Here is a 21,763-nt window from a genome sequence, read left to right as displayed (position 1 = left end):
ATTTGAGTGACTTTGGGGATTTAAGTATGATTTCATTCAATCTCCAATTCTTGTACCATAAAATATCTGATTCCCACGCTCTGCACTAGTACAAAAAGCCTGTGTTTTGGCTCAGCCCTGTCCCTCACCCTTCATCAGAGCTTGAATGAGACCTGCCAGATGTGTCATTTCAGGCAGCTCTTACAGAGCACCTCTGCACAGCCCCACTGCCCACTGCCAGCCAAGCACCACATTCAGAACAGGTGAGGGGCTAGAAAATAACCCCCAGTGTTTAAACAAGGGGACACTGGAGGACAAGTCTCCCACACTCTGTCATGGAGGTGTAGGCCATGGTGTCCAAAAACTGTGGAAGGAACTCTTCCAAGACATAATGACCCTTAGCCTTAAGTTTTGCATTTCTTCAGCCTTACTTCTCCGATATAGATATTTTTCAGCATAAATAAAGAAACCCGAATCCAATCAACATAGCAGTATATATCACACAAAACACAGCACATGACTGTTTTGGAGTGGAGAAAAATGAATAGTATATGACAAATGTCAGTCAGCTGCCTGAATTAATTTTGGAGCATCATTAATAGTGTGAAAATACCCAGACAATGAGGGGTGAGGGAAAGAAGTGAATACCTGGTACCAAAGAGCTGTCACTGAGTAGGTGAGCATGAGTGAGAGCATCATCATCAGGAATGGGGCTTGACTTTGTTCCCTTCTCTGAGCCTCTAGTATCCCCAGTGTCCCTTCACCTTGACTTGTCATAGGACAAGTCACACAGCTATAAAATTATCCTAAACAGGAAAAGATGTCTGTAACTTGGGATTTGACCAAGATGCCCTCTGCAATACTTTTGGTGGCATTAGAGCTTTTTCTGCCTGTCCACATTCAGTCACACTGAGATGGTGCTGCTACTACTACTACTACTACTACTACTACTACTACTACTACTACTACTACTACTACTACTATTATTATTATTATTATTATTATATAAAATTTAGATCTGACTAAGAAGTTTGTCCTAAATAAAAGAACATTCCTGATGACTAAATACTAGCATTTTGTGACAATTTTCCTCATGTTGAGTAAAGACAATAGTGGCTGTGCCAGTCCTATAGGCTCCACTCTCCATATTTTCACAGTATTTACTCTTTGATTTCTTCTTCTATTTGTTAGTAAGATACTAAATGAGTCCAACCTTCCCCAGGATAGGTACTTGTTCTTTTTTATATTGAAAGTATTGCATTTCCTTTCATTTTTCTTTTTTTTTAATTTATAGGTTTTTAATTTTTCCTTGAACAGTACATAGGCTGGGTCTCTGCAATCACTTTGCACAGAAGAGGCAAACATGGAGGGAGATACTGGCTGAATGTTTGCTCACTATAATCATAGTTAATAAAGCTAATGTCTGACCTGTGCATTTTTATAATACCCTAGATCTTTGACAGCAACTTCAGAAATACCATTTTTGATGTTCTTTGGGGACCTGGTCCCACTCTGAGGACTCCATGGTACAGTTCAGAATGATGATTAGCTGTTAGAATCTGGTTTTAATTTCACTTCTTTCAGGAAGTGAATGATCTCACAAAGCTTTACCTGACACAGTATCTACCACTTGGTTTTCTTTTTAATGTTGTGCAGTAGGCAGAGAACAAAATTACACTATTGGCCCCAGTAATGTCATGTCACCAAAGCCCTTGAAAGCTACAGTTTCATGCTATTTTTCTTGGCACAGTACTTAGATTTTGCATTTTGTAGGCCCTCACACTTTTGCAGTAGACTGTGCCTTGCTCCTCTGTGGTTGCTCAATCCTTAAACTTTGGAGTCGAGTACCACCCTTTATTCCTCCTAAGCAGCTGGATGGAATGCTCAGTCATTCAGGAGCCTGGTTGCCAGGGATCTAATAGCAAATCTTTGTAAAGTATGCATATTTATTCAACAGAAACTGGAGGGCAGACACAGCCAGTGAAACCAGTGAAACCAGAGAGTTTCCTGCAACCTACTGTTCCTACTTACCTGTAGGTATGGCACAGCTGTAAAATCTGCTGAGAGAGAAGAGTGGTTTTTGCTCAGTTAAAAAAAAAATAGCATGAATAGCAACTGGTTTAAAGTGAAAGAAGTTGCAGCTAAATGGACAGAAGGGAGTTAATTGACTTACTTATGTCAAATTTAGTTAATTATTGTTTAACTAGTGCTAACAAAGCTACTGTTCTATGCTATAAAACAAAATCTGTAGAACTGTAATTAAATACTTATAATTCCTTACTCAAGAATTACCTTATTGTTAATATGACTCTCCATAAGAACCAAGCCTCAGTCTAGTTTTCAACTGTCTTTTCTATAACAATCTAGCACAAAAAACCCTTCCCTGGTTCTCCAGCAGTTCAAGTCACAAATTTATGACTTTGAGGGGAAAGCAGAAATTATACTGTTCCACAGTTGATAGTCCTTTTCTGCTCATATACATTTACTGAGAAAAAAAATCAATGTTGCCTGTCTTTTCTATATTCTGTGGCCTCTGGGCTATGACCTGGAACTCAAATGTTTCAGTCCACGCTAGCTGAGAGCTGGAGAGCTGGAAGGAAATGGTCAGCAGCCAGGCATGTCTACTCACAGCCACATGAAGCCATAGTTTATACTTTGAAAACAGTTCAATCGCAGTAGGATTTTTAATTTTTAAATGTAAATTAAATCCACCAAGTAGAGGGATCCATGTCTGATCTTAAAACTCTCTGACATTAAAACTGTACAAATTCCCCATACACAGAAAAACTATATTTTTTTCTAGAAAACATTTGTTTTGATTCTTCTTACTGTCCTGCTATGTGACTAAACCCTTTCCTTCCTCACCTACACCTTCATTTCAATGGACACACAATATGCAGATGGAGCAAAAAGTCCAGTAAATCTATCATAACATTTACACCCCATCTCCTCACTACTGTTGCTCTCTCATTTGTCACAAACAATGTGCAACTAAGCAAATTCAAGCTTGGAACATCCAGGCTGCATCAGAAATTTCTATTCATGCAAGTAGGAATAATTCAGTGCCCTATGTCAGCTGGCTTTGTGGTTTGCAAAGGCTGTAGTATCATGGGCTGATTAGAAAGGAAATTAAGAATGCAGCAAATGCAATTGGTTTTGCTACTGCTACTCCCACCAAAGAAGGCACTTTTCATTTGTCTCTGTAATGAGGGAGCCTTTCCACTCACAGGTACATTAAGAAAGAATGTGTGCTTGGGGGGATCCCCACTGCGCAGTTACCCTGATGTTTTCAGGACTTTTCAGATGGCTTCTGCTGAATTAGATGCATAAAGAACTAATCCTGCTGAATCAGGAAATGAGACAATGGGGATACTCTGTGTGATTCCCAATAACTTTATATTATAGTCTGCAAAGGCTACAGCTCTGAATATTTGATACTTGTCTAAGTCCACTGAAATCAATGGGAATTTGGTGTACAAGTTCAAACAAACTGCATGGGGAATGTGGAGGACCCTGGGACCAGAGAAAAACATTTTCTGTATTATTCACGTATTTAGAATCTGTATCTCAGTCTCATCTGTGTCTCATCTGAGTCTCTGAGTCTCATCTGTAAAACAGTATTGAGGTTTCTGAGTAAGACTGGGAAACAATTACAACCTTATTTTCTAATATACCTTGTGCTTTGGGTGTTGTACCATTAAAATTTAGAATCACAAGGAAAAAGTTCTATTAATAGAGCAATAAAATTCATTTTAACAGCAGCGTATATGCCCACAATCTTTCCATATTGTTAACCTAACTAGTGACATCAGCTAGTTTTGTTGAATAAATAGATTAATTATTCTAAGAGCAGCATCCCCATTATTTTCCATTCTCTGCACAAAAAAAAGATCAATCATGATGTGCACTTAAATTACATTTTGTCAGTAAGATATGCTTCCTTGATATTGTAAGCATTTGCATTTTATATACTTCAGTTGCCATCTGCTAATGGTAATTTTATCATTCAATAAATAACACTAAAGAGATCAACATTAATGAAGATTAGGGAATTTTTTAATATAATGAATAATTTGGGTTTATTTCTGTGAACTGCTACTGCAGCCAGCAATAAAAAGGATAATCCATTAAAACTAGAGCACAGTAATGAAAGCTGTTGTCGAGGCTCTGGCATAGTGGATGACCAAAGGGGATTGCAGATTCCTAGAGTGTTGACTTTCTCTCCCCTTTACCAAGGAGCAATGTGTGAGTCATTCTGCTGTAGACAGATGGGACTGCTCCAGAGAGACTGAGATTGCATGCTAGCCTAGCAGAAGTTCCAGAGGCATTCATAGCTTGGATAACCACAACGTCTCCAGCAGGGTGGGAGGAACCTGGGTATGACCAAACTCCTTCACAGAATGAAGGCTTTAGATCTCAGCTCAAATAAGAATGCTTCTCAAGGAGAGCATTTCAGGCCTGGTGAATAGTTCAGCCAACTTGACTACCGCTACCACTACCAGTTTAAATACAAACATTTGATTCCAGGCTTCTCTTAGTAGATATATGCTGAGATATGCTTTTAGGAACTTGCCTGCTACCTAAAATTTTAATTTGATTTTTTCTCAACCTATCAAAGAACAAAAAAACCCTTTTTTTAAAGTTTAAACCATACACTGGGTTTGATCTTGATTTCTGAGGCATAGCACTGATGTTTTCTGAAGTGTGACCAAAAACTATTCTCTTAGCAAATCAGAAACTAGCTTAATACCAAAATACAGAGCTCAGTTGTCCCCCACTAAATTCCAGAATGCCAACGTCTGTATCTCCATGCTCACATCATCTGCACTGAACACAATTCATAATTCAAATCCTGGATTCAGGAAATGTAACAGAGACACAGAAGCAGTAGTGCTGTATCTGACCAATAGGTAAGAAGAATTAATGATAAAATGATATGTCCTGTGGATCGGACCAAGTGTTCATTTGCCAAGTATTTTCCTCTTGGCTATGTCAACAGGAGATGCTGCTTAGAGAGACATCACGAGGATATTGTAATCCATTTCTTTTTTTGTTCATCCCTATCATTGGGGATGTTGGAGGGCATATCCTCTTTCTTTGTTATTTGTTTATGGGCACATTGTCAATGGAGTTGTCCAATTCCTATTTGAATTTCCTGATATGATCTGTATTCCTCAACCCCTTTGAGCAACAACATCCAGCAGTGTCATCAATTATTGCAGGTTGGTTGGATTTCTAGAGGTCACCTAGTCCAACTTCCAGGGCATTTTATGGTTAACTTTAATGTTAGAGCAGGTTTCTGGGCCCTTGTCCACCTCAGCTCTGGAAACCTCTAAAAATGGAGATTCTATAACATCTCTGGGCAATATGCTCCAGTATTTAACCATGCTCTTTGAGAAAAATATTTTCCAAATTCGAATTTCTCTTGCTTCCGTTTCCTCATTTCATTTTGTCAATCTTTCTCTTCTTTTTTTTCCTAACCACTGTATAAAAACTCCTTCTTTTATTTGTTTTAAAATAATCTCCTCCTAGATTTAATCTCCCCTGTAGTAGAGGCATAGGGTGAGAAGTGTCATGAGTCTTTTTTCACACTATAAGTGAAATTTCCACAAAAGTAAGAGGATTTTTCTCCCTTGTGTTACGCAGTGAAGTGCTCTTTACTTCTGTTGAGGTGGAAATGTGACTGTATCTCAATCTTTAGATTATCTATAATCCAAGACAAACTATGACAGGAAAATTAGATATGCAACCAGTGATTCATTCTTGATTGCATGCAACTGATTACTTCAGAATAATTCATTCAAAATCAAGTTTGCAGGTTGAGCAATGTCTGCAAGCAGAGGAATATACAATACTAGCAAACTCTTTGTGTGAATGTCCCTCTTTTGTACAAATCCCGAACAGCCTGTGGTTGGAGAAAGTACAGAACATTTAAAAAAGACTTTGAACCTGGTTATTTTGTGGTTCAGTATTTGATGGTCAGCTGTCTCTGACAAGGGTAGCTAGTCCCATGACAGGTGAGTCTACATTGGCATCCTATCTATGCTTTATTTTGCTTGAAATATTTACAATACAAATAAGCTTCTCACTGAGAAGAAATTTGCTATTATTTTTTCTCACACGCCCTGTAACTTTTTGTCTTTTAGTAAAAGACCTGCTAAGTAATTGCTCATCAATGAAGTGAGTTTTTCCCATTGATTGATGCCATCCTACTCTAAACTGATAAAAACAATCCCTTATCCATTCTGGAGCCTTCAGAGGTAATAATTTGCCATGTCAACTACTGCTCTAAATAATCCATGGTTTATGAGCTTCTAAACCCTGTGGACTGAGGCATCATTTCCTCACTATAATTCTAAAATAAAACATAATAAAATATTTTGTCATTGTCTTGAGTAAATGATGACCTCTCAAGCATGTGTTTCTAAGACACGGCAGAGGAAAGATTAAACACAAACAATAAATACAGACAATTGTAAGGAGAGTGCAACAATAATGCAAAATTCTGTTGAAGAGAAACTTGCCATTCTTTCCAGTGGCAAAGAACAAAGGAAAAAAATACATATATGGAAGGATGTGCTGCAGGAAGTGTGCCTAGATTTTGGCCCACATGTCAAACCAAGATGGAAGGAGCATAATGGCAGTAATCATCAAGCAATTCTGCCTGGATGCATGTAGCGCAAGCAGGTGCTGAAGTCCTGCGGACACAAGGGGCTACTCAGGATTACTGTGCCTGCAGTGAGCGTTGAGGGAGAAGCAGCTCCAGCACTTTCAGGTCTCCAGGAGCCATTGGTCTCTTGAGCCCAAGCACAATTTCCCATGGCAGTCTGTGCTGGCAGCAAAGTCCAAGTCCATGACAGGCTGGGCAGATGCGTGATGACTGTGGTGACTCTCTGACTTCCCAGGGCTCACTGCTCTCTGTTCCAGCTCCTGTCCCTATGATCCCTGCTGCAGCTGCAGTGCCCGGCTTCTCCTTGGCTTCAGGTGATGCTCAGTACCTGACACCTAAAGCCTCCTGCTCAAGTATTTGGCTACTGGCCAGTTCAGAGGGTGCTGCTGGTGCTGTGGACCCTCAGCCTAATGTTGCTGTCCCATCCCTTGGGATGTCTCAGTCTGGCTCTCAGCTCACAGTCTGGCTGTTTTCCATGTTTCCATTGCTTGCACTAATGTACGTGGGATGAACACAGGCATCTCCATCCAGTGTGGTTTGTCCCCTGTGCTAACATCTGGGTGAACCCAAAGGGCTGTACTCAGGATATCCTGCATTTCCTTCTTCTGAGTTGATGTCAGAGTCATTTTGGGGACAGAGTCATTTTGGGGACAGAGTCATTTTGGGGACTGGACAATGCCTACCTCTTATTAATTCTTAGCTATTTCTCAGTCCTTTAGTCCCCACAGAATTGTTTTAGCAGGGAACAGCCTCTGCAGTTTTCATTAAACAAAAAGATTTAATTTTTTTCCTCAGTAGTCAGAAGACAAGATGGCTGTTGCCCTCAATGAGCTAATTTGCCTGAACCCAGCTGAAGCATGAAGCCAGATATTCAGGCTCAGGTGAAAAGGAACAGAGCCACCCCTGCTATTTGTTACAGTTCATTTTAGTGAATTTAGTTCCCATTGGAGACATGAAAGCAGATGACAGCAGCTATTATCCGGCTTTGTTCTGGTTATTTCTGGCTTGCTCTAAAAGAAATTTACTATAGAATAACCCATGTTAGAAACTGTGGCTCTGAAATTTTACACAAAGCAAGTATAGCTTAAGCATCCTTCCTACATTGTCCTGACAAAGAAGAGTCCTCTCCCATGTTGAGGAAAGTGGATTTGTCCCAGTGCTCCTTCAGCTCTTGGTCTGTCTGCTAAAACAAGCAATGAGGTTGCCACTGGTAACAGTGTTTTACTTTGAGTACAGAATGGTATTTTTTCTAGCTCTAAATATCTGGCAAGCCTATTAATTGTGCCCATTTCAGCAAGAAGTTGAAGAGGTAGTTGTAACACTTAACAACCAAATAGACATTCATAAAAAACAAAACAAAACAAAACAAAACAAAAACAACATCTTGAAAAATTAGTTCCATGCTTAGCACTAGAATAGTACTTACTTTTTTCAAATCCACTAGACTGGAACACTATTACACTGAGAAAATGCAATTTGGAGCTACACAGGCAGTTTCATGGTAGGGAAAGTTTCAAGTGCTGGAAAACTTTTCATTGTATAATTGTTTTACTAAAATCAAAGGGGCTGTGCCAGTTAAGGATGAGTCAAGGATTTGCCTCATTTTTCTATTAAAATGCCAAGGCACAAATCAAATAGGAAAGTATTGGTGCTGCTTGAGCTAATCAAATGGCCATGTGAAAGCTGAAGTCACCCAAAATAATCCAACAGGATCTCTTCGCCCTATGTAGCTGAGTTCAGTCATTTCAAGCTGAATCCCAATGATGTTGGAAGGCTAATCTATGCATAGGCTGTTCAAACCACTCACCAGGAATAGAAAATGAGCTATTATATTGCACCAACTTCAGGAGTTCATTTAGGATGGTGGAGCGTCAATAGTGAACAATAAGCAAAACTAAATACATAACCTGAGCAACCTAAGGGACAGTGTATTTTAAATTCTGAGAATGAAGTGCATACTCTTGGGCAGATCATTTGACTCTTTTGAATTAAACTCCGAGACATTTAACAGGCAGATGCATTCTTTTCTTTCCCAAGAGAATCAGTGAACATTTATTCCTTATGCCATCTTCATTGAAAACTGCTCAAACAATTGCAGCAGAACTCCATCACAGAGCCAGCTGAATCAAAATATAATAAAAGGCAATTTTTCTAGAGATCCACCCAGAGACGCAAGAGTTCTCCTGCTGGCAAAAAAATAGGGATGTGTGGCATTTGGGCTCTGCCAAGCTCATGCCCTGTGAAAGACAACAGACAGCAAACTCGGAGATTGTGAACAATGAGGAGACAAGGCAAGAAAACAACATTTACTGCCTTCCTCAAAGATAGAAATTTTCTCCTCTACTATTTTTTACCATCTGCACTTTACGCTATTGGAGTTTTTTGTTTCTTAGTAATTTAAATGCAGGTTTATCCTATATGTTGAAAAGTGTTAGGCTTAGGGTGGCTTCCTCAGCTAGTGTAAATCAAATGCTTCATCTTCCAAAAATAAAGTGTGTAGTGATAGGGAACCTTTTAGGAGACAAGCACAAAAAAAAAGAAGCTGCATTTATTATTATTATTGCAAAACATAAGTAAGCAACCCACCAGCTCAGACTAAGTATTTTATGTGCACCTTAAGAAAGGGATTAAAGAATGATCACATTAGGTTTATTACAAAGTAATGACATAGTTCTGGTACGGAATTGACTGGTTAAGGATATTCAGTAATTTATCTTGTGGGTTCAAGGTTTACTTTTGACAAATCTCTGTTCTCATGACAAGTAACATTCCATCTGGGATTAATGCAAACCAGTTTATTTCTATTTTCATGGCTTTACAAATGTCCAGGTACATATTTGAGCACATTCATGCCTTAAGGAACAGAGAATTCTTAAGAGGCCTAGGGTTTTGTTTCATGGGAAGGTGGTGCTTGAAGAAATTCAAAGAAAAGTCACAGGTAAGGAGTAAAATATCTTTTGGGAAACATGCAGGTAAACTGGAATGCTACCCTAACTTCCTTCACAGAAAGTCTGTTAAAATATAATTTTATGTAATTATCTCAAATACTACTCCATAGGACACTCTTTGAATATTATCTTTGAAGGGTAGCTGGTCTCCCTTCTGGAAAGACAGACATGGGACTGTCTGTACACACTTGTTGTGTCAGTCAACAGCTGGGTGATGGAGAATATTGCACCTGCTTTATAGCTGCAAAACATCAGCTCATGAAGCTGGAAAGTATTACACTGTCAGAGAACTGCAATGATGCAAGTTGCAGAAAATGTAGTGATCAGTGCTACATCCTCAGAATTAAGGACTGTACATGAATCACAGTCATAGAATCACAGAAAATTTTAGGCTGGAAGGGTTACTAAAGATCATCTAGTTTCAAGCTCCCTGCATGGGCAGTAACATCTTCCACTATACCAGGCTGCTCAAAGTCCCATTATCCAACGTGGTTCTGAACACTTCCAGGGATAGGGCATCCACCACTTCTCTGGGCAGCCTGTCACAGTGCCTCACCAGCTTTGTAGTAAAGAATTTCTTTGCAATGTCTAACTAAACATAATGCCTTTCAGCTTGAAGTCTTTCACTCTTCTCTTATCACTACATGCCCTTGTAAAAAGTCCCTCTCCAGCTCTCTTGTAGGCTTCCTTTAGGTACTGGAATGATGTTATAAGGTCTCCCTGGAGGTTTGTCCAGGCTGAACAACCCCAGCTCTCTCAGCCTGCCTTCATAGAAGGGGCACTCCGGCCCTCTGATCATCTTTGTGGCCTTTGGTATCTGCTCCAGCAGTTCCATATCCTTATGCTGGGGACTCCAGGGCTGGATGCATCACTCCAGGAGAGCAGAGTAGAAGGGGAGAATCACTTCCCTTGCCCTGCTGGAACCATTTCTTTTGATGAAGCCCAAGACACAGATGACTTTCTGGGCAGCAAGGGCACATTGCAGGGTTGTGTTGAGCTTCTCATCCACCAGTCCTTTTATTTTCATGCATGATGTATGAAAAGTGTTTGGTCTCAGAATTACATATTCTAAAGCACCAGTAAATGTATGTACTAGTACATATATCAGTATCAGAGGATGTCAAAATGTCTCAGCCCACTTCCTCAGCCCCATTCCTTTTCATATGATTCCCACAGGGAACTCAGACCAGGGAATGCTGCTGGTTGCTGCAAAGGAAAATGGGCCAACAGTCTGTGCCATGCACCCACTGTTTAGGTGAAATGCAGACATTATGATCCCTGTGCTTCTTTCCTTCACTTAAAGCTTGAGCTATCTCTATTTCTTGCTGAAATATCTCCAATGAGGCTCACCTTCCATGAAAAAATTGTTTATGGGAATAAAGAATCCAGTCTTGATGTTGTCAGTGAAATTGCTGCAGACTTAGTTTGATGTAAGTGGGACCAGAAATTGGGGTATAACAATTTGAAAACATTTTGAAGGTGTTATTTTGCCCAGAACTCTTTTATCAGTGTCTAACTTGGTGTGTTATTTATTCACCACACATTATACTGCAGTTTCCTGACCAGACTGTGACATTTTGCAGCATCCTTTCAGCATTATTGTCAAAATTGTCTAAACTAAAAGCTAAAACTTTAAAATAACTGATTTTGCCAGTTTGCTTTAGTCCTATATTTGCCTCTGGAATATTTCCAAAATCTATAACAGATTGAAGTAAGTTGAAATTGCCTTCTCTAAATTTCAAAAGAAATGGAGAAGGGAAAAAAAATCTGTTGGAGAAAAGCTTAGCAAGTCAATTAAAAAGAAGTACAGTCTAAAGAAGTGGTCACATGGTCTAGGGAAAAGAAAGCACAAAAGAATCTTATGGAAGACATTGACTTCAAGGTCAGAATTGTCACTAATGACAACTAAGACAACTTTTTAAAAAAATTGTTCCTTCCTCCTAATGAAAAAGAAAGGAGAACTTTAGTACTTTCTACTTTGAATTGCTTTAAAAAATACCCCAGCCAAACAAAATACATTGCTGTGTGCCCCACTGACAGGAATTCTTTTTCTTAATTGTGTTGCCAAGTCAATTAAAAATGTCCCTTATAATGGATGGGGAAAGCAACATAATAAACTCTTAGTATGACTTTTCTGAAGCGAAACCTGCAAAGAGAGACTTTATGCACTAGAGATCTTTATTAAGGCTTGATTCTGTCAAAAAGAAAAACTAATACTAAACATTGTGCATTAACACAGTAAGCCCTAAATACAATATATTCTTTTTCTATGTCTTAAATTAGTAATTTAATCTAGCTCAGGACAGCTCTGTGGCATTGAAGTCAACTGGAAGAGTACAGCAAATGTTCATAACATAAAATTACCTTAGCCTTCCAAAGCGGATGGCCGCATCCAATTTGTCTATTGGAAAAGATCCATAATCATACTCAATTCTGAGTCATGGATCTGTTTGCATTTTTGGAACTTCTATAACTGTCCTGCTAAGGAAAACTTTTATGTATCAGAATCTGAGACAACTACCCTCTTCAGTGACTTTTTGGTATGTATCAGGTTGCAGGATAAACGGGGGCTGTCTGCAGGAGCCCAGTTTGGTGGAAAGCTACCTACAGCCAGCTAATTAACAAGCTCAGGAGGATCTCCAAGATGGGTGCTCTGTCTGGTTGGAACCCACAGCCTGATTCTGAAAGGTGGTGCTGACTGTAATTTCTCCTGAACCTTTCCTTTAAGGCATGTCTGGAGTTGCCTTTCTCCATCTGTATGGTAGTTTAACAGGTAAATTTTTCAGTGGGTAACTGTGAACTGAGTGTACCTTTCCTCCAGCTCTCCTTTAACATTTGGCTGACTACACAGAGCTTCTTGGGGACTTTAATAACAGATTCCCTGATATTTAACCCTTAAATAACTGTCTGTAAACACTGTACTTATTTTATTCCATTGGCTTCAACAGTTAATTCCATTGGGATTTACTGTAGTATAAATGCTACAAAAGTAAAAAAAAAAAAAGGTAACTTGTGCAGCCATTGAAAATTATTGGCTTGGCAAATCAAAATCAGCAACAGGACTTGAATATTATTTTAATTCATGATTAAATTATGATTCACAGACCTTAGACCCTAATTCTATATGTCCTTAGCATGTGATGTTGAGAGCAATGCTATTTATAGGCATACAGAAATATTTCAAAGCCAGCAAAACTAATTCAACTAGCTAAAAAATACATATATGCAAATGATCGAATTCATTTACAAAAGGTCTAACAAAAAACACATTACATTTTTTTGTTATGAATGACCTATAAGTACTCTATAATTGTAAGCAGGATCATGAAAATATGCTGGTCCCTACTTAGTCACTTACAGCTTGTTTCCTTTGCAATTCTTGCAATTCTTCGTGAAAATGGCCATATAGACCACATAATCCATTTTGTCCTATATGTTTCTCACATTGGGTATGTTTTTCACATTGGAGAGACATATTTCATTAGATTCTAGTCTCACATTGTTTTTAGCACACACATTTTTAGCTATTCACCCAAAATTTATAAAAATAAGTTTCTTCTGCATCATATGCATGAATATTAATAGTAAGCACATGCAAAGTTTAGATTTGGTAAGTAAGCTGTAAAATATATTGGTATCTTTTAAATGTCATTTCTTTGTTCTCCAGATCATGAAGACTTGGGAGGTGAGGGGAAATATCGATGTTTGTTTCTATTTGCCTCAGAATGAAATTTCCAGCTAACATGGTGGGAGACATGCTCTCAAACATGGGAACAGGATGTAACAGATGTAGTGGCATCTGCTTGCACTTTTGGAACCTTAACTAAAAATGTTCTGAGGAACAATTTTCCTCATCCTTCTCAGTGAGCACCAACTTAGCTACCCATAGATAATGTTTAAATGTCAACATCCTTCTATCACTGCTTATCAGAGACAGAAGAGGAATGACTACTATATAACATCAAATTTCTCCCAACCCCAGGCTGGAAAAAGCTTTAAAATACTTAGCAATGATATTCTGCCTTTGCAAGCTGAGGCTGAGCCAAGGACACATGAAGGTCAGAAGGAGGCGTGGGTTCAGGAACCTCAATGTTAATTTGGATGGGGCACTTATTCATGAGATCATGCATATGTTATCATTCATGTGATCATGTGACAGCCCTGGGTCTGGATAAATTTATTTTTTTTTTATGAAATGAGTTTTTTATTTTATAAATAGCAAATGCTCTTAATTACTAACATAGTTACTTCTCACATAAGGACAAATTCCGTCAAGCAGATCTGTGGAAGCAAATATTTTGCAACTACTGTTATGGCTGGAAGAAAAAATACCTAAGCTTTTGGAGGTTGGTTGGTTGGTTGGTTGGTTGGTTTGGTTTGTTGTTGTTTTTTAAGGGTTTTTTGTTTTTTGGGGTTTTTTTTGTTTGGTTTTTTTGTTTGGTTTTTTTTTTTTTTTTTAATTTTTGGTGTATTTTCTACTTAATGAGAATCTCAGTGCAGAAAATCTGTCAGTAGTCCAAAATGCACCAACTTCATTGGGTGGATTCTCCTAACTGGCAAATTTATTATCCCTTCTTTTCAACCACCAAATCTGGAAATATTTGTCTCCTTAGCTTTTTGTTAAAGGAATCTGTAGCTACTTCTTTTCCACACCTGGAACAGAAGGTAGGCAGATGCAGCTTCATATGTCCATCTTACAGTTCAAAAATGCAGTTCACAACACTGTGAATGCTGCATAAACATCTTAGCATGTTTAATCATTGCCACCTAAAAATCTCAATCAAGGAACACTTCATTAACAGTCTTAAATTCTGTTTTACTTCAGGACTCTATGAAGAATAAAGTAGTGGAGAGCTAGGCTATCAGGTTATGTATGACAGAGTAACCTCAAGTTTTCATTTTCTCCATGACAGAGCATTAAATGCTTGAGTAGAAAAAAGATATGAGATTTAGTCCTGTTATTTGCTCTTCATGTTGGAGCTAAAGTCTTTGGTTTCTACTATTTGTTGCTATTGAAGTCTAGGTCTCTTGGGAAACTCAATATATATTTGGAACTGTTAAAACTTTTGACATAAATTCAGTAGCAGAAATAACTACTCAATGCTCTCAAAATAGGTTTGACTATTTAAGTAAACTGCAGTGAAACTAAGTTGTTTAGAAATCATTTGGAATGTAGCTTGTATAATTAACTGAGGTGCTAAACCAGCTGTTTGTGTAGACAGTTAGGCTTAAGTTAATCACCATTTGAAGAAAAGAAGAAAAAAGATACTTGATAGAAGCCACCTAAAGCTTAGAATTAAAGCAGTCATACTTGGGCCCTGAACCAGCTTTCTCCCTCTGCCTCTCTCATCAGCTCAATGCATTTTTTTGACTTGCCTTCTCTCCTCAGGCAGGAAGAATAATGGAAAACCTAAAATACAGATATGGCTGCCAACCAGAAGACTTTGGAATCTGTGATGCTGGAAAGAGTGGGAGACCACTCTTGGGGATGAAGATGTGAAAGAATCAGGTGAGATTTAGAGTCTGGCTACATGCAAAGCACAGCTAGTCACAACTACTCAGCTATGATCCCACTAAAGCACACTGATTCCTTGTCGCTCCTGATCATTTTAGAGGGCAACACTTCTATTAGTCTTATGCCATTACATTTACTCTTTTTTTCTTAGCTGTAGGCTAATGGACATTACTGTAATAGCCTAAGAGTACTCAGCAGATTTGACTCACTGCATGGCTCTTCTCTTTGGAGTGAACATGGGTCCCAACAGTCTTCTCACTGGTGAAGCACTGAGGCACTTCCCACACACCTGCTTTTTGATCTTTGTCCACAGTGGCCTTCTTATGGATGTGTCTAGGGACACATGGAGCTGCACAGAAACCCAGGAAGGGACTGAAGAGGTGAGGGTGGTGCATTAAGTAGACCCTTTTCTTGATACAGGTAGTGTGATTTTAGGGCAAATAGTCAACCCTGAAAATAGAAAAGGGTTGTAAGGTCAAGTAAGATTGATTGTGGCCATGCCAGCTGTCAGACAGTCTTCCAAGATGTCTGTTATTTAACCCTGATATTGAATATATCATGGGCTAAACTTGATTAAAAAGCATATAAAATGCCATGGGCAATTTAATGGGGAATAAATATGCAACAGTGACTTTCTCCTTCATTTTTTGTAGCTTGCTCCTTAATCATTCCAGTGACAAGAAACATGTTTAATCCTGCCCTTCAAATGCTTTGCTCTACCAGACACCATCTGCATGAATACTATATTCCTGAAGAAATCTACTTACTTAGTAGGATGAGGCAAGGAAACAGGAATATTAACAGAGATGTGAGTGTTCCATCAGCACATCAACATTGATGGCTCCAGGAAAAATGATGGCAGAAAGGTGCAGAGAAGGACTTGCTTCCTTTACCAAAGGCAGTGTTGCATGTAAAAGAACAAAATATGCACAGTATATATAATGCAGTATTTCCACCTGGGTAAAATATGACAAATTCTTACAAACTACCAATAAAGCACAGGCCCTAAAATGGTAAATTTATGTGGTTTCTAGAATGTAATATTGAGTCAGTGCTGTAGAATGGATATTGTGGTATTTGGGAGAGATAATGTCTAGTTTGTTTTTGGTTTTTTTGAGTGGAATTTCTGGAAAAAAATCATCTAGGCATAAAAAGTTCTAAATTAGGGCCTTTTTTACTAGATTTAAGACAACTAACAAGAAACCTTTGCTCATCTTGGTTTCTGTTTTTTGACACGGAGGTTTGTTGTGCTGCAAAGAAATGTTGTGGTACATTGCACCTGTGATATATCCACCCTAACAACAGATGAGGAGAGAAGGAACATTCATGACTTTGCAAAAATGAGATTGCTGATCCACAACCTGCTGGCAATTTCTGTATAGAGGAAATAAAGTCAAATAGAATTGCCAAGGACCTCATCTCCATGCTGATAACTGCACACCTCCTCAGATGCATCCATCCTCAGATCATTCCTTCTCTTATCAAAACTTTTATTGTTATGGCTAAAGTAGTGTTATGGCTAAAGTAGTAATTTTTTCAGATTTTATGCATTGGCAATTTTTTTTATTGCCAAGACTCAGTCAAATAAGAAATTCAAACTGATAGGTACCAATTCTAAGAGAAATTTTCCCCTGTTTGCCTTTAATTGTTTTCTAATTGATACAAATAACTGTGTGGATACTGTTTCATATCAATTAGTCTCCAAAGATTAGAGTCAGTTTATACCGAAGATACTCACCGCTGTCAAATTGAAATAGTGCTTATACAAAGCCTCATGACACTATAAATTAGATTTCAATTAAATTTAAAATAAATTGGTGCATTTCCCTAAATAAAGACACATCTTTATTTACTAACACTACACTTGGTAGACTAGACACGCAAAAACTAACACTGATGAGATGTTTGCATAAATGACCAGTGCCCACTGGTTTTTCTTGATTTAGAGATGAAGGGTTAATCAAGGAGACAGGAGGAAGAGTGAATCATGCAGGGAGTAGAATGTCTTATCAGCTGTGACCTGCACAGCTGCTGAGACACGGAAGAAACAAGGAAGTGATTTATAGGTTATGCCAGTTCATGACACTCTTCAGGATTTGTTGGAGAACTATGATACTCTTCACCATGCTTATCCACGTCCTGTAATGGTCCTCATCTGGGGACTCCCTACCAGCAGACTCTTTTCCACTAGCATGACACAAGTTTCCCACAACATACTGAAAACAAACCCTTACCTATGTCCATACAGGTTTCTGCAAATTCTACTGTTGCTAAGAACAAAAATATTTAACCCAAGCAATTTGCAAGCATACTAGTACATACTAATTTATAGATTGAGAAGGCCCATCTGCTACTTTTTGTCTTCAACTCAACTTCAATATTTAGCTTAGAAGTAGATAGAATACAACCAAGAAAAGCAGAGTAAGTTTCAAGTACTGTGCTTGACATGCAGGTCTGTGTCTGTGGGAAATATATTATAAAGGATGGTAACTTTTATAATCTGTCATTTTGAATGTCATAAATATCTGTTGGATTTTCTTAAAAAAATATATGTCTTTCTTCAGACATTACCAGATACAGAGGATATAATTCAGTTTTCCCACTGAAAGCAAGAATTATTTAAATTGATCTCTCCTGGCAAACAATGACCACTGAAAAAGTCTATATACCAGGCATTTTAGTAGTCACCAATAAATGGTATTTAAACCAAAAAAAGATAATGTGAGATATCTAAGCTCTTCTAAAGGTGAATGTGTATCATTTTCCTTAGGTCTGTTAAAACCTTCAATACAAATAGGAAAAGTTAATTACTTTGCTCTCATTATACTATGACCTACCACTTCAGTTTTCTTCTAATCCACCTTCCTCCTCCTAACAACTCTTTAAAAGGTAAGATTCTAAAAGAAAATATTTGAATATTGATGTTTCTAGCCATTTATTTAAAGACAAGCATTAGAACTATTGAACTATGCCGCTTTCAATAAAACCTGCATTTGCATTTTTGTGCTGTGCACTGAAGACAGAGTTTCCCTGGCTATCAAACTACCAGGCACAGAACTGCAGAGGAAACCAGTTTCAGGCAGTTGCAGGAGACATCCAGTGAGTGGGTACATCTGTCCCAGGCACAACATGAAACAGATGAATTATACTTACACACATGACATAAGCATGAAGACACTGCACAGAAAAATGATAGGCATGTAAGAGAATATGCTGGCCTGCTATTAATTAAAATGAAGTAATTTCCATTACTATCAACATGAGCATTTGGGAGCAGGGCAAGTTCCCCCAGCTCCCAGACCATTGTATAGCACTAAACCAAAACCACTATTAGTCTTAGCACTTTCCAGCAGCAATTAAGAAAGAATATTCAGCAGCCTATCCTCTTGAAATTCAAAAGCAGTTAGTGGATAGCAATACTGTCAGTGCTTATTGCACAAATAAGCAATCTGAATCTGAGCAAATATGAACCTCACAGTTAATTTTCTATTTAGTTCTCTTTATCTATGTTTTCTTCAATGATTTTGACATTCTGCACAAAGTGTCTTCATTAGCAAGGTATCTGCATGATGAAAACTATGTTTTCTTCTCAGGAAAATGACTCCAAAACCTTATTTACTCTTATGCTTTCCAGAGCTTATGTAAGGTCTATCAACAGCATGAACACAACAAGTCAATAGCATTGTCTGTGATTTTTCTCCTTAAATTTATGTGTGTGTGATTACAAGCTTGCAGCTGTGAATGCTGCTAATAGGTATCACTTGAAAATGCTGCTTTCACAGACAAAAAGAGGATGGGAGGAGAATGGAATATGGTTAGGAGCAAGGGAGATGGGTGGGGTATGCTGAGTTGTGCTTAATGGTGTAAGACATAACTCTTACACCATTAAGAATTTGCAAATATATTTAGTTTCTCTAAGTTGTTAGTTTTAGTTTTCTGGTTGTTTGATTTTTTTGTTTGGTTTGGGTTTTTTTTGGGTTTTTTTATTTGTTTTGTTTTTTTTTTTCTTTTTTTCTTTTTTGAGTGTATGGTCTAGAATGAAGTAATCTTAAAGACCCTTTCTGGCCTTTGCTAATGCAGAGATTCATCAATTCTTAGGTGAACAATTTTCTTTGCTTTTTAAAGAGAAGCTGTGTTGCTTCTTAAAGGCTTTGTGGTTGATTTTAATTTTGGTTGGTTATTTGGGGTTTCTTCTTTCTTTGTTATGGATTTCATTTTTCTGTTTTGATGCAATTTTATTTTAATTTTTTTTCCCTGTTAATTCCATTGGTCATTGAGATCTGTTAGAGAGAATTAGGTGGCTATACCTGCATGTGTGCATGGTCTTGAGCAGTCTGGATAAGCAATAAGCTAGGTGATGGCAAGCTTTCTAGCTGTATCATTCTGCTTTTAAATTATGTAAGGAGAGAGAAAGAAGGTGAATTGTTCATCATTTCTGTGGTGTGCAAGATAATGCCACTTTTCTATGGCAGCTGTTCAGAAAAAAAAATAGGTGCTCTAGATCCTCCATTTAAGCTCTGTTTTTAAAATACCTTTGGGGGAGTGGGGTTAGGGAGAGTGAAGGGATTTGAGAATTATAGATTGCTTTTTGATAAGAACAGTTAAGGGATGAACTTTTGCCTATAGAGAACTTCTTGCTCATTATTTGCATAATAATTTCGTGAGTTTTTAAAGTAGATGTCATTTAGGATTAATATGTAAGAAACAGCAATACCTTCTATTGCAGTGCTAGATGTATATGTTGAAGACGAAAGCCACTCTTCTGTTTAAAAGATCCTTATTGCTGCTTTATGTCCCTTCCCAAAAAAAACCCTACTATCTAAGGCATAACATAAATTCAGTGTGAAAGAGCAAGCTAATGTTAATATAATGAGGCAGGGAAAGGGTGAAATAAAGCTAGCATTCACCCAGTAACAGAAACAAGCAATTACAGGAAGGTATAAAAAAATATCATCATTACGTTATAAAGTGTCTGCATGTTGCAACATAGTGAAAGGAACAGCAGCCTTTCCCAGGGATACTTTGTTATGTAGCCTATTCCATAATGGTCCTGTGCCTGCCTGGCTGGTGTTCATTCCTGTTTACCCCAGCAAGTGATGCTCCAGAGTTTCTCCTGTACCATGACCTTTAGTGTAGCACAGCTGCTGTGCTGTTCCCTTAACACGCAGCTTTGAAGACATCTGCAAAACCCGCATTTCTAGAAGGGGGACTGGTCTAGGAAATCACCCTCATATACACAACCCGTGAAACTTGGTATTTAAGCTTTACTGACCTTTACATGTAATGGTGTCCTTACTGTCATACCAAGTTACTGTGAATTCAGTGAAGGAATTCTTACCCCTTTGACTAAAGGATAATTTTGTATGCTTATTGATGCTTGCTCAATTCAGGTATGAGCTGGTATTTGAGGAGTTTCTCTAAATGAGAGCTGCAATTGCCTGAATTCGATGTTAGAAGACCAGGAATAGTCATTTTTGCCCTGAAAGCAACATACTTTCTCTTGATTTAGCGCATTTAAACCAAAATGTTATTCCTATATGAGGTTGCGTATCCATTTGAAACTAATTTAAATTATGAACTTTTTTCCCTTACATGGAGTCCCTAATAAAAATTTCAATGATACATCACTGCTTTTATTGAATTCCCTATATGGTGCAATAAAAGTATTCTGATATTGAGCCAGCTGATGTGTTATTGTATTGTTTTCATAGAAATAATTATCAGGCAGCTACAAAATGTTGAGTAACTTCATAAACACATGGAATTTCAGTGGTCAAAGAAGCATATAATGCAGTAATTAGCCAATACAAAATAGTGGAGCTTCTAGAGTCCAGTCTAAGTCTGTTCAAATAGTGGCAGCACTAAGGCCAAGATAAAAAGGAATTTATTGGTAAGTGGATAATGTCGTGCCTCTAACAGTGTTATGCAGATATTTTGCTGCACTTTGCACCAAGAAACAAGCATCAGCTGTATTATAAGGTGTAGAAATCAATTTTGTATGTTATTTCTAAGAGAGAAATTTCCAAATGGAATATGAAAAAACTATTTAAAAATGCTATACTTCCTGACTACATCATAATATGGTATCCTTTTGTTAAAAGGTGAAGAGGAGGGGGGAAAATTCAGGATGCTATCCTGAAGTGCGTACATGTGCTTAACAAACTTATTTTACAGTTGTCTGTCTCTAACAATATAATTATTTTTTTTTATATCAGTTACAAGGACCCAGACTCCTATGAGGTACCTGTAGGAGTGAAAGCAATTCAACCCTGGGAACAAAGACCAAACCTGTGTTCAGGCACATACTGGTTTTGTTGTGTGACATAGGTTATACAAATGCCTTGTTGTCCAATAGAGAAGTACATATGGCAATAACCGGGGGGTTTTAGGTACTTTTAAAAACTCCAGCATATCAACAAAGCTTGGTCAAGCCTTGTATGAGTGGAAGTCTCTAAATCTAGGCCTTCGGTGTCAGCTGAAGAAACAGTAAAGTTTAGTGTAACTGATGTGTATCCCCAGACTCGGCTTATCAGGCCTCACAAGTGTTGACTCCTGCGTAAATGCAAATACAAGCAAGCTGGCTAAACATGAACGGAGTCATGGTTCTCCTTCCTAAGTTTGTGCCTGAGCTGAAGCAAGCAGAGAAAACGG

Source organism: Melospiza melodia, chromosome 3 (genome assembly GCF_035770615.1).
Source record: "Melospiza melodia melodia isolate bMelMel2 chromosome 3, bMelMel2.pri, whole genome shotgun sequence".
Classification (NCBI taxonomy): Eukaryota; Metazoa; Chordata; class Aves; order Passeriformes; family Passerellidae; genus Melospiza; species Melospiza melodia.
Note: the sequence above shows the minus strand (reverse complement) of the source record.